Raw genomic sequence first — 13,735 nt, forward strand, 5'->3', positions numbered from 1 at the left:
GAGGCAAACATACAGCATGTCCCCATTCAAGAAACTGGGATCTCAGCTAACCCTGGTTGAGAATGCTGTGAGAACTCCAAGTGAGAAGTTTCTTTAGACAGGAAATTAACCTGTGAGTTTAGTTTAGCCTCTAGAAGGCGGTTATGATCTTGCTTTACATGTAACCAGCTGTTTTCAGTATTCTTACCATCACTTGATCAACTTGTTCTTGTTTCCACTCTGGAGATAGTTAAGTGCTATGATGTTAAGCAAGGGTGTTGATCTTGAGCTGAATCTTGCAAGTCAGCGTGTTCTGTTCCTTTGGGACCAGTGGGCCTGGCAGTTCTGTGAGCAGCCAACCTCGGAGCTGGATAGGGACTAGGGAACTTCTCAAAGGGATTCAGACTGGGGCACCAATTGCTATCCTGCAAGGCAAAGGCTGCTGGCATAGCCCAGAGGAGAGTGCTCAAGTGACTAACACTCTTGCTTGTGCTAAGCAGGGAGTTGGCTCCCTAACACCGCCAGACTCCCTCATGCTGAGACCAGGGATAACGAGGTAACTCCCAGTCTTGGGTACTCTGAGAACCGTCACAGTCAGTATCATCCCCATGCTCCTGACAGGGAATGGAGACATGGTAGACTAAGTGACTTGGACAAGGTCACACAGCAGGTCTGAAACCGAGCCAGGAGCTGAATGCAGGTCTCAGTACTGTGACCAAGCCATTAGACCAGGCTTCCTACCCAGCAGTGCCTCGTTCCTTGCAAAGAGTGCTACGTAGAGGAGAGCAGCACAAAGAAACTGTAACTTTTCGCCACCATAAAGAGGAGCAGCCAAAAGGAAGCAGGCACTGAGGAAAGGAGCCGAGATGGGGACCAGACATAAGTGATTTGGCTTAAAGAAGAAACAGAAAACATTCAAGGCAAGGGGGGGATGTCAGAGAAATGGGCACTGAAGAGGGAAGGCTGTTTCTGAATTCAGGCAGCAGGCTATTAACCAGAAAGCAGCAGCCATGGGGCTAATTCCTGCAGCAGACAGAGCATTGACTGTGAGTCGATCCAAAGCTTCATGGCTAAGCACAGATGAGCACCTTGTGGGAGAGTGATCAATATGGTAAGTGTCCTGGGCTCAGAGGTAGGAATTCTAACTCCACTTGAGTCAGGCACTGTCAGTACAGCCAGTGGCCAAGTGAGCCAACTGAGCAAACATTGAGATTTGAAGAGGTTCCCCGTCATCGTTTTACTAAGATCAATGGCCTTGTAGTCAACGCTTGGAAGACATGATGTGCTGTCTGCTTGACTCTTCATTCCCGACTGGTGTGTGGCTGCTGTCTACCCAACATTAAGGGTACAGGGAAGCCACACTGCCAAAGATGGATTCCAAATAACCACATAACTCAATCAGGAGCTATGGAGAAAGGGGGTGGGGAGGGGAGCGAGAAAAGAGACCCATACATTAGGTCAAAACATCCTCAGCTGGTGTCAATTGTTGTAGTTCCACTGAAGATTCAACGCAGGGTGAATTCACTCAGAGAGCAGCTTAGGAAAGAACCACCACACTACTTCCCAACCACAAAGGCCAGCTTGGAGAGACACAAAGCAGAGAATATATGTGGCTGCAGCAAAGACTCTGAGACCTGGCAGACAGATGTCTGTGCTAAGCACTGACAACATTTTTAAGTGTTTGAGAAACTGGAGCCACCAGGAATGTTCATTCCAAACCCACTCCTAACACGTGATGACACAGAGCTGGCTGCTGAGGTGAGCAAACTGTTGTCTGTAGATGGAAATGAATTAGCAAGTTGAATTGTTTACCACAGAAGCCAACTTTCATCTGAAAGCCAGGTTCTAGGAGGCTGAATTTTGGAGAAAGATAAGCCCACCATTGCTGTCTTTGTCCATAAAAGCAGAAGTTGCCTTCAGGTTGACACATTCAAATTAAAAAAAAAAAGTTTCTAGCCATGCAAAATCCAGCGCAAATCCCAGAGGAACTGTGGATGGGAGCACCATTGTAAAGAGATGGGTTACGGGGATTCATTTTCTGTCTCCCCTGCTCACACAGACCAAACCACATGCAGGAAAATGCTGGAGGATTTTAGTTTTGCCTGCCAAGTTTTTTTAACCCAGGTGAATAAGATGTCTCTACTACTGTCCCATCACTGATGGGAAAGGATTGTCCTGTGGTTAGAGCACTGACTTACGCTGTGGGAGACCTGGGTTTCACTCTCTTCTCCACCATGGACTTCCTGTGACCCAACACCTTGGGCAAATCACTTAGTCTCTCTGTGCCTCAGTTCCCTGTTGGCAAATAAGGATAATAAATTAATGCTTCCCTATCTCAGGGGTGTTAAGATATTGTGATCTACTGCTGAAAAGCACTCTGGTACAAAGAGTTGGCATTTGGGCAAGGACTGGAGGATGAGAGGAAAGTGACTTGATGGATCAGCAAGGGGGTAAGTAGTAACATTGCCCTATGTATTGCACAGCACATAGGTACGTATGACTGTCTGCATTTTAGGGGGGTCAGAGGTGAGGTTTGCCCTAAACCGCGTAAGTTAGGGTCAAAGGCAGAATTAGGAATTGGGAGAGCTTCCCCTCCTGTCCTCTAATCTCTACAGCTCCTTGCCTCTCTCAAGCCCTGTCTCATGTATTATTACAGTTCCTGCAACTGAAATGTAAGAAAAGAACAACTCACCCCAGGCAATAGTATTTTAGCTACTATAGAAATGCTTTGGGCCCTGCTTACCTGCAAGGGCTGCTTTAACTCAACCGCCTTCATGTATAGACTAGACAAGCTGAGACACTAGAGCAAATGTGACCTATGCTCCCTCTTGTGGAAAGAGGGAAGAACAGCAGGTGGGAGGAAAATAAACTTGACTGTTTAGCAATACAGCGCAAGGTAAATAGACAGGGGTTTACCCCACAGAGCATGATGTAAATCAAGGAACAGAGAGAAGCAGAACACTGCATAAAGTCCAGTAGGAATTTCATAATTAAAAGATTTAATTTACATAGGAAGTGCTGTGACACTGTGGTGGTGAACAGATTTCTGGACCGATTACGACGGGAAGGCTTCATGGAAAAACACAGCGAATTAGGGAGTTATTCCACTGACTTGATAAGATTTAAAAACAGATTTCTTCCTCTACCTGGTAGCACCCACTGAAAGCTGATGGATTCATCTTAACAGTTCTGCAATGAGTCTTTCTCAGCTTCTTTTAAGTTAAGGAACCAGGTCTTTCTTGCATAGGGTGGGTCCGCCTGCCGTTACATATTGGTCATGCTCAGGCATAATCTTGTTTGTGATGCCAGCCATCTCCACCCCGAACAGCTTTATCATCACAAGGGATTATGGGTCAGAAGGAAGTGGAGCTGTGCTCATTTACATCACCCGGGGATCTGGCCTCATCATTTCTGGCAGTCTGGCCTAAGCAGTAAACAAGCACATAAGGAACAGAGATCCTCTTTGACTACACCTCTGGTGAATAAGTAGTGAGACCTTGTCATACAAATATCCTTGGCGCAGAACCTGAATGCTAGCGCCTCATCCTGACACCAGCAGGTGTTTAAGCACCTGTCTGAGTCCCATCCCATCTCTCCTCCCACTGCCCCCCATTATAAACAAACAAACAAAGGAAGGGAGAAGCACAGAGCAGCAGAAGCAGGGTTATCTCAAGGGAGAGCCATTGCCATGAAACAGTCACCTGGATGTGGTTAACCATCACCCAGCTAAGGACCAGAGTCCTACTCAGCTGAGCTACCTCACTGCCAGGAAGCAGGCAAAGGGGGCGGGGAATATCCAGAGCTGCAGCTCCACCCCACCTATGCACCAGCCAGGCAAGCAACTCCTTCCTCCACCCAGAGTAAAGGAGGAACTGCTCCCACCCTGGGCAGATGGGGAAGTTACAGGCTCGGGGCTTGGCCACACAGGGAAGTTCTTTCAGAATGAGGTCGGGTGCGAATTCAAAGTGTTGTTGCTATTCCAGAATAAGAGAACCAACCAGGGGAGTCATGCTAGAATAGCGAGTCCAGAAGAGTTTATTCAGCAATTTTTATTGTGGTCAGTTTCCCTATCTAGACAAGCCCTAGCCCTCGGGGTGCACTTGGGGACCTGGACACTGTGTGTGTAGGCAGGCAGCGTGATGAAAGGGTTCGCAGCGGAACAACTGGGTTTCTCACCTTGTGGGCTCGTTGGTGAGTGCAATATAGTCCCTCCTAATGACCGGCACACTCACACCCCAAGATCTCAGATCGCCCTGCTTGGGAAGGAGGGGACTATCATGCAGGGTGTCAGAGGATGACCCTCTTATGTGGGATGATTGTTCCATTGGCATCCAATTATGCATGAGGAAGAGAATTTGTTATTAAATTCTTGGGATTAGCTTGGGATCCTAGAGTCCCTCCTCCCACTGAGGCAGAAGGTTCCTTCTCCTATCACACAGTTCTCTATGCCCTGGGATATCCAAGTGCCACCATCTATTTTGACAGGCCTTGAAACACCTGATGTTCCATTGCATCTGCAAAAAAGGCCCAGCCCCTCCGTAGTGTAAACTAGCATAGTTCAGTCAATTCCAGTGGAACTACACCATTATTGGGCCAAATTAAGAGATGGTGTCTTGCCCTAGGGAGGGAGGGAGACGTTTGGATCATTTGATCTCCTTGGCACCTGCCATTCTAGAGTCGCATTCATACTGAAATTGGTAAGAGGCAAAACAGGACGGGCAGGGATGCTAGGCAGGAAGGTGCCTTGAGGCATAGCCCACACACACACAGCTACTCCCTTCGGTCTCTCTCTCTCTCTCTCTGGCCCAGCCCCCCACCCCTCTTTGTACAAGTCTGGGATAGGCCATCATGTCACACTACATAGTGTGAGCGGCTGTAAGAAGTTCTTTCCCTCTTGCTGCTGTGATGCAAAAATGTTACCAGGCAGGGTTCTGGGGTGTGGCTAGTGCAAGCTGATTTTCAGCACAGGAAGGGGTAAGGGAACCAGGGTTTGCCGAAACTGCTCCGAGCCCCAACCCACGACGACTCTCTGCAGAAAGGGCTCAGTCTCTTGCTGGTCCTGCAGGCTGCTGAGGGTTGGGTGAGGCAGCTATTACTGCATTAAAAACTAAAGGCTCTCCCACTTTTCTCCCAGTTTTTGTAGTTTTTCAGCTATGCAATTCGCCTTCTAGGTCATTAAATATTTAGTCATTAATTGTGTAGGTGGGAATGAAATCTGCCACAACTTTGTCCCTTGTTTCAGATCCACAAGCTGAAAGTAAACAGCGAGGTGAGGGGCAGCTGAGGGAGAATGGAAAATTACGAAGTCAGCTGGAATGTTTCTGCAGCATAGTTCGCTCACTTCGTTGCTAGTTACAGCTCCTCTGCCCTTAGCTGCCACTGGAGTCAGCTAGACTAGGGAGCTCTCAGCAGGAGCAGGCTCTGCCTAGGACATCCTGTCTAAGTTCTGTCCTTTCACTTCAGTGGCAGGACATGACCCATTTCTCTGCACACATTCACTTAGTTACATTCTGGTCTCTCCTAGCTGCAAATACCAATTGCTTAGTGAGATCACAATCAGGCATTGGCTTCAGTGCTCTTACCCCAGTGTAAATGAGTTCAGAATCAGGATTCTCTATGGAAAGGACTATGCTTTTTCCTATATGCAGAGAGGTGTGCATACCCCATTGTAAGTAAGGCCCAGCCTGCTTTCTTCTGTGCCAATTAGAGCCTCATTTCCAGGATGGGCTCAGAGGCAGCAAAATCTGCCCCTGCAGAGGGTGTAACTTTTTGCTTTCTTTATAGAGGTGGAATGAAGGAGGTTTGACAACAGAGAGCAGGCAGAACTGGTTCCTGGAAGCCAGCAGATTGTTCATCAGGGGAGTGGCCCTGAGAAGAGCAAAGGATGAGAAATGTGTGATGTCTGAGCACTCACCCACTGCGGCTGAGGGCAGTTTCATGCACTCTGAGCAGGTGCAGCCTTGCAGCTCAGCTTTGCACACAGGCACTGTTAGCAAGCAAGACATTAACTCCCATCAACTCTGCTCCTTTCTGTTGGAGTTTTTCCCCTCTGTAATTCTTTAAACAAATGATTCTTCACACACAGCCAGCAAGTAGCAATACAAGCAAGGAAGGCTGATGTCTGCTTTCCAAGGTTTCCATCAGACAGACCTTTTCATCATTCTCACTGTGTTCATATTCCCCAGTTACAACAGTAAGGAAACTGTATATTCACGTACTGCAGTAACAGAGCTAGAGGGAGCCTGCTTCTGCTAGTCTTACACAGGGCAGTTGACCGTACATGAATGAGATGCAACCCACTGAAGTGCAGGGTTTCATTTCCCCTACTCCATGGGGATTTAGTGCTGGTGAAAGGTTCCCTGATAACTAGCCCTGGAGATTGAAGTGACCTGTATGCCCCAAACAATTACAGTATGTGCAGTAGCTGGGTAGGCTTCCCCTGCAAAGTATTTCAGCCTTGACCTAGAAAGCCCAGCTGATCAGTCTCCAGAGCCCATTTATAAGAACAGCCATACTGGGTCAAACCAAAGGTCCATCTAGCCCAGGATCCTGTCTTCGGACCATGGTCAATGCCAGGTGCCCCAGAGGGAATGAACAGAACAGGTAATCATCAAGTGATCCATTTCCTGTTGTGCATTCCCAGGTTCTGGCAAACAGAGGCTAGGGACACCATCCCTGCTCATCCAAGCTAATAGCCATTGGTGGACCTATCCTCCATGAATTTATCTAGTTCTTTTTTGAACCCTGTTATACTCTTGGTCTTCACAACATCCTCTGGCAAGGAATTCCACAGGTTGACTGTGTGTGGTGTGAAAAAATACTTCCTTTTGTTTTAAATCTGCTGCCTATTAATTTCATTGGGTGACCGCTAGTTCTAGTGTTATGAGAAGGGGTAAATAACACTTCCTTATTTACTTTCTCCACACCAGTCATGATTTTATAGACCTGTGTCATATCCCTCCTTAGTTGTCTCTTTTCCTGATATTGCCAGCTAAGGAGCCAGTTAGTGCCAAATGTAATGGAATTATTTGATACAAACTGGTCTTCAGCTAAGAACACCTATCAAATACACTAGGCTTGATTCCCCTCTTCCTTACAAGATTCAAAACACTTCAATAAAGGTAAAAACCTTTCAACTTCCTAATTGCAATTCATTTTATTTTGACATACTGGCAAAATCATGGAGCAGGTACTCAAGGAATCCATTTTGAAGCACTTGGAGGAGAGGAAGGAGACTAGGAACAGTCAACATGGATTCACCAAGGACAAGTCATGCCTGACCAACCTGATTGCCTTCTATGATGAGATAGCTGGGTCTGTGGATATGGGGAAAGCGGTGGATGTGATATCTTGACTTTAGCAAAGCTTTTGATACAGTCTCCTACTGTATTCTTGCCAGCAAGTTAAAGAAGTATGGATTGGATGAATTGACCATAAGGTGGATAGAAAGCTGGCTAGGTTGTTGGGCTCAATGGGTAGTGATCAACGGCTCCATGTCTAGCTGGTAGCCGGTATCAAGTGAAGTGCCCCAGGGGTCAGTCCTGGGGCTGGTTTTGTTCAACATCTTTATTAATGATCTGTATGATGAGATTAATTGCACCCTTAGCAAGTTCGCAGATGACCCTAAGCTGGGAGGAAAGGTAGACACACTGGAGGGTAGGGATAGTGTCCAGAGTGACCTAGACAAATTGGAGGATTGGGCCAAAATAAATCTGATGAAGTTCAACATGGACAAGTGCAGAGTCCTGCACTTAGGAAGAAAGAATCCCATACACTGCTACAGGTTGGGGACTGACTGGCTAAGCAGCAGTTCTGCAGAAAAGGACCTGGGGTTTACAGTGGATGAGAAGCTGGGTAGGAATCAGCAGTGTGCCCTCATTGCCAAGAAGGCCAACGGCGCATTGGGCTGTATTAGTAGGAGCATTGCCAGCAGATCGAGGAAAGTGATTATTCCCGTCTATTCGACACTGGTGAGGCCACATCTGGAGTATTGGGTCCAGTTTTGGTCATCGTCCCCCCCCCCCAAACACACGCAGAAGGGATGTGGACAAATTGGAAAGAGTCCAGCAGAGGGCAACAAAAATGATTAGGGGGCTGGGGCACATGACTTAGGAGGAGAGACTGAGGAAACTGGGGTTATTTAGTCTGCAGAAGAGAAGAGTGGGGGGCGGGATTTGATAGTAGCCTTCGCCATGTTGTTTTCGGGGCAGCCTCATTTTCGCTTGCCTTCAGGTGTCCATCTTATTGCTACTCTGGTGATGGAATCAGTTTCCATTTGAAGCACATGACTGATCCATCTCCAGTGCCTCCCGGCAATGATGGTGCTCGGATCCTCTTGGCTGCACTGTGTCGATAGATCTTGGTTTGAGATTGTTCTGGGCCAAAAGATACGGAGGATTTTTCTGAGACAGATTGTATGGACAGTTTGGACATGTGATACTTTCTCATTCCCCAGCATTCTGCACTATAAAGTAGTGTTGAAAGTACTGTACGCAGCTCTGATAAATCTTGAGTTTGGTTTTGGTTCTGTATTTTGATGATTTCCAGACTGTATTTAAGCTCCTGAAGGTGTTCCTGGCTTTACTGATTTTGTTCCTGATGTCCTGGCTTGTTCCACCATCCTGGCTCATGGTGCTGCCCAAGTATGTGAATGTTTCTGCATTGGTGAGAACATGATCCTCTGTTCGTACTGGTGATGGTGAGGCAATATTAGCAGTCATGATATCTGTCTTACTGCGGCTGATTTTCAGTCCAATTTGCTGGCTGAATGCATTGAGTCAAGTTGTTTTTTTTTGTATATGGTGTTGGGTATGTGATTGGAGAACAACATCATGTGCGAAGTCCAGGTCTTCAAGGGATGCTTATGATAACTGGAAAAGGAACACTCTGCATTTTTCAATTCACAGCATCAAGTCTGAGCATCTTTTATTTACTCTGTTCAGACAAGACCTAGAGCTAAGCCCCTGCTAACATGGGGAGATTTCACCCTGGGTTACACACACCTCCTCAGCTGTATGCTTGAGCAGATTTTGGCTCAATTATTAAAGATACAGCAGGGCCTAGTGAAATCCTTAGTGAGAGCCAGGACTGGCTGAAGGGAGGGAACTCCCTCTGAAATGCCATGACAAGTTGATTAAGAACATATTTCCCCAATGAGGAATTCACCCAGCTCTCCTCTTGGCTCTTACAGTTCCTGGAGAGGATCCCTTTTGCCCCTGCGGTCATGTGTTATGTTATGCAGGTGCTGGATGGGACACTAGTCCCCTAGCAGGGCAGGGTGTGTCCCCTTACCCGGAGGGTGCTGCTTGTTTTAGGGACAGGCATGTGCATTCCTCTTCACCCATTACTTGATTGACAGCCCTATTGGAATGAGTCAGGCTTCAGGCACGAGCTTTCCATTTGCGTCCAAGGCTATTGAGATTGTCAGCGTCAAGGGGGAACCTGGCTCTGAAGTCATGGGAGCATGTTCAGCCGGTTTCTGCTTCAGAGGAGCAAATCCGGCTGGCTGTGCCATGCCCGAGTTCTCCAGCACATATTGCACCCTCCCCAGGGCGACTCCCCCCACACCTCTGAGAGCCCCAGGACAATTGTGGTTCCCTCAAGGCAGCACATCACCCCATTCCCACTACTGTATTGTGGGAATCAGTGCTGGGGGGGCCAGGCTGCACCTGACAAACAGGTAGATTGCAAATAGGCAAAAAATCCTACACTCCTCGCTCCACCTGCAAACAGGAGCTATAATTACCACTGCAAACAGCAGCCTACAAATGGTCACAGCAAGCTGCAACCTGCTGGGCAAACAACTTATCTCCACTTCAGGCTGGGCAGGAATGAGTGCCAGCCCCTGCTGGGAGGAGCTGTCAGTTTTCTCACAAGGAGCTGCCCCCAAGGCCCTTAGCTCCTCTCCCTGAGGAGGGCATGCTGGGAGGAAGGAGTTGTCTCATCATTGATTTTTCAGCTGGCAATGCTTTTAACTTGATCCCCAAAATCATTTTGATTGGACAGCAGCATTCAGCTTGAGAGTTTACGTGGGAGAGAGATGGAAGCCTCTGAGCTGCAGAGAGGGCTTAACTTCCTTCAGAGTGGAGCCAAGGCTCCATCGGGGCAGGAGATCAATTGGGGGAGATGGAATTTTGATATGGCAGCACCTCTCAAGCATTATAATTCACCACGTTGTCCAGACATTCCTTCCTAACCCCACAGTCAGTGGGGGTCTGTCTTTCCATCAACTCCAGTTGGCTTTGGTTCAAGCCCTAGAGGCCAAAGTCTCTTTTCACACACATTGATACAACTCCCTGAGGCTTATAGGGACACTTGGGCGTAACGGAGAGGAGCATTCGCTCCCAGTGGCGTCTCACGTCTGATTCTTACGCACTGATGGAGTTCGACTCAGAGCAGGGATGGGAGAGAAACAGAAAAAAAAGGCACCCACTAGAAGGGTAAAACAAGCCTACAGCCTTCACGATCCCCTGCTGGATTATTTCCAACTAGTGGCGGGATCTTATTTTACACAGCTGCAGCAGTAGTTAATAAAGACCTGATGCTGCTCCTCTCAAGCTCAGTGTACGTCTATGCAGTGAGTGACAGCCCCTGGCAATAAGTCTCCGTACCCGGGATGACAGACTCTGGCTGGCACTAAGGTGGTAAAAGTAACGGTTGTAGGTGTTGTGGCTCAGGCTGGAGCTCAGGCTGTGATGCCCGTCCCCTCTTCTGAGGTGTCAGAGCCCCCAAGTCTATACACAGTTCTATTTCGTGCCATAGTGTGAGCCCACATCTGTCAACCCAGGCACCAAGACTCATTGCTGTGCAGACGTATGCTCAGCAAGGGCTTTGCCATTGAATTGAAGGGGATTTTTGGCCTATTGTCTCCAATAATCATAGGCTACAGCCCCATTCCTTGTTGGAATGGGCACCTAGCATCTGTCTAAGTCTGTTTAGAAATGCTGGTGTTGCAAGAGCAATTTTGCCTCTCTGCGCCTGAAGTGAAGCTCTGAGGGGCAACGCCTCCTTCTCCGAAGAACTCAAGAACCTTCTCACCTACTGCTTTCTTTATAAGTTAGGTCATGTCTGCCGAATCTTCATAAAAATCAGAGGAATAGGAAATCTTTGTTCTTTTAGAAAGGGCCTGGACATGCCTGACATCAACTCAATGTTCATTATATTCAGTGTTAATAAATGTTTTCCAGTGTGCTCTACCTTGCAATCTCAACTATATATATAAAATTATGGGGTCTAAATTAGCTGCTACCACTCAAGATAGATCTTGGAGTCATTGTGGATAGATCTCTGAAAACTCCTGCTCAAAGTGGTTAACAGAATGTTAGGAACTATTAGGAAAGGGACAGTGGCATTATATTTTGTCTATATAAATTAATGGTATGCAAGCACCTCAGAAAAGATATTAGAAATGGAAAGATTACAGAGAAGGGAAGGGCAATGGAAGTGATTAGGGGTATGGAACAGCTTTGACGTGAGAAGAGATTAAAAAGACTGGGACTGATCATCTTAGTCATCACTTTTCTAAGGGGTATATGATAGAGGTGTATAAAATTATGACTGGTTTGGAGAAAGCGAACCGAGGAATATTATTTACCTCTTCACATATGTCATAAACAGATGGTTAAGGGTTAATGCCTCTTTTACCTGTAAAGGGTTAAAAAGTTCACCTAGCCTAGCTAACACCTGACCAGATGAACCAATGGGGGAACAAGATGTTTCAAAAGGAAGGAGGGAAGTTTTTCCTTTGTTTAGAGTTTCAGTTTCAGCCGGAGTGAAAAAGATCAAGGAACCAGCCTCTTATCAGAGTAGTAAGTTTTAGAAAGGAATAAATAGGTTTATGTTTATTTCTTTGTAACCTGTCTTATGCAATTAGAGGTAGAATCAAATTGGGTATTTTTTTTGTGTAACTAAATTTGTGCCCAGGGGAACATCCTCTGTGTTTTGAATCTGTTGTCTGTGAGAGTAGCTGGTATGCTAATCTTTCCCAGAGGGTTTTATTTTACCTTTCTTTTCTTTAATTAAAAGCCTTTTTTCTTAATACCTGATTGATTTTTCCTTGTTTTTAGATCCAAGGGGATTGGATCTGGACTCACCAGGGATTGGTGGGGGGAAAAGGGAGATGATTAATTTCTCCTTGTTTTAAGATCCAAGGGGTTTGGATCTGTGTTTACCAGGGAACTGGTGAAGTCCCTCAAGGCTACCCAGGGAGGGGAAGGTTTTGAGGGGACAGGGAGTGATCCAGACACTGAAAATTCTGGATGGTGGCAGCAATACCAGATCTAAGCTAGTAATTAAGCTTAAAAGTGTCCAGGCAGGTCCTCACATCTGTACCCTAAAGTTCAGAGTGGGGAGGAACCTTGACAACATAACACAAGAGCCAGGGGTCACTCAATGACATTTATAGGCAGCAGGTTTAAAAACAAAAAGTAGTACTTCTTCACACAACACGGTCAACCTGTGGACCTCATTGCCAGGGGATGTTGTGAAGGCCAAAAGTATAATTGAGTTCAAAGAGGAATTAACTAAGTTATTGATGGATAGATCCATCAATGGCTATTAGCCCAGATGGTCCGGGATGCAACCCCATGCTCTGGGTGTCCCTAAACCCCGACTGCCAAAAGCTGGGACTAGAAAACAGGGAATGATCACTTGATAATTATCCTGTTCTGTTCATTCCTTCTGAAGCACCTGGCACTGGCCACTGTCAGAAGACAGATACTGGGCTAGCTGGACCATTTGTCTGACACAGTGTGGCCATTCTTATGTTCAGAACATGTCAAAAATGTCTTAGGCTTTCACATCAGTCAGCTCGTAATCATCTAGTATGAAAGTCAGTTCATGTGGACTCCTTACTTGGTGAGCTGGTTGTTGATGTTGTTCCATGCCCAGGTGAGACACATAGGAGGTAGTGGCAAGAGGAGTTTTGTGCTGACCTTCTCATTCCATTTCTTTCCTTTGGTGGAAAAAGCGGACATTTGATTCTTTCACAGCTGAGAACAACGGTTGCCAACTTCATTCTGAACAGGTGAAAAGGAATGCGGGGAGGAGAAATCAGACTGAACCCTGAAATGTAACTGACTTGCAGTGTAACCAGAAATGGCACGATTTATTGATTTCTTCCCATCATGACAGGCCCTGTTAGCATACAAGCTATTTTTCCATCCTGAGGGCAGCCTTCAGGCCATTTGCAGAGAAAATAGTTTTATTTTTCATAGCATCTTACACACACACACAATTCCAAAATGCTTTGCAAAGTGACAAACGATAGTTACTGCTATGCTAGTTACATGGGAGCCAATAGATTTATTCTGAATTTACACCAGCATAACTGAAATCATACTCTGGCCTCCAGATGATAACTAGTAGCAGAGGGAGAAGAGTTGAGATTTCAGAGCACATTAAGATTAAGGGACTGTACAAGGGAGTGGAGGACAGAGGAGGTCTGCAGCAGAAGAAGGCTCTTGCACCAAACAGAGACGATGGTGTGTGAATGGACAGAGGAAACCAAAGGACTAGATGACCAGGAGTAATACCAAGGTGGAGAGGAGACACTAAACTGATGAAGTTAGCTGAACCAAGCCCATGGCGTGTGAGGGAGAAGGGTATTTGGAACTGATTTCAGAAACAGCCGGGAGCTCAGTGGAGTGGTCTGAGGACAAGTTTTTTGGTTGCTCTCTGATAAAGAAAAGTACCGAGGCAGCAGCAGTCTGAGTGGTGGAGGATTGCAGCACCAGTGGCGTGGAGGCAGTGGTGAGAA

Source organism: Gopherus flavomarginatus, chromosome 9, assembly GCF_025201925.1.
Source record: "Gopherus flavomarginatus isolate rGopFla2 chromosome 9, rGopFla2.mat.asm, whole genome shotgun sequence".
In the NCBI taxonomy this organism is placed as follows: Eukaryota; Metazoa; Chordata; order Testudines; family Testudinidae; genus Gopherus; species Gopherus flavomarginatus.